Source organism: Anarrhichthys ocellatus, unplaced genomic scaffold (genome assembly GCF_004355925.1).
Source record: "Anarrhichthys ocellatus isolate YVR2014 unplaced genomic scaffold, GSC_Weel_1.0 scaffold6847, whole genome shotgun sequence".
NCBI lineage: Eukaryota > Metazoa > Chordata > Actinopteri > Perciformes > Anarhichadidae > Anarrhichthys > Anarrhichthys ocellatus.
Genome location: NW_022286821.1, coordinates 1 through 359, shown reverse-complemented (window position 1 = coordinate 359; position 359 = coordinate 1). Strand labels below are relative to the sequence as shown.

The 359-nt window shown below is 27.0% G+C and overlaps 1 long non-coding RNA gene across 1 annotated transcript in view; it reads left to right on the top strand.

Moving 5' to 3' along the window:
* Window positions 1–359, top strand: part of LOC116380340 (uncharacterized) — a 554-nt gene extending 195 nt beyond the window's left edge. Inside the window, exon 2 of the long non-coding RNA XR_004212544.1 lies at window positions 242–359. This is a non-coding gene — a long non-coding RNA (uncharacterized LOC116380340). The remainder of the gene's footprint in view (window positions 1–241) is intronic.

Here is a 359-nt window from a genome sequence, read left to right as displayed (position 1 = left end):
ATAATCATACTATGATCTTTATCTGTTCTATGTCTATATGTTTATAATAATCATAAGGTGGTCTTTATCTGTTCTATGTCTATATGTTTATAATAATCATAAGGTGGTCTTTATCTGTTCTGTGTCTATATGTTTATAGTAATCATTATATGATCTTTATCTGTTCTATGTCTGTATGTTTATAATAATCATAAGGTGGTCTTTATCTGTTCTATGTCTGTATGTTTATAGTAATCATTAGATGATCTTTATCTGTTCTGTGTCTATATGTTTATAATAATCATAAGGTGGTCTTTATCTGTTCTGTGTCTGTATGTTTATAATAATCATAAGGTGGTCTTTATCTGTTCTGTGTCTAT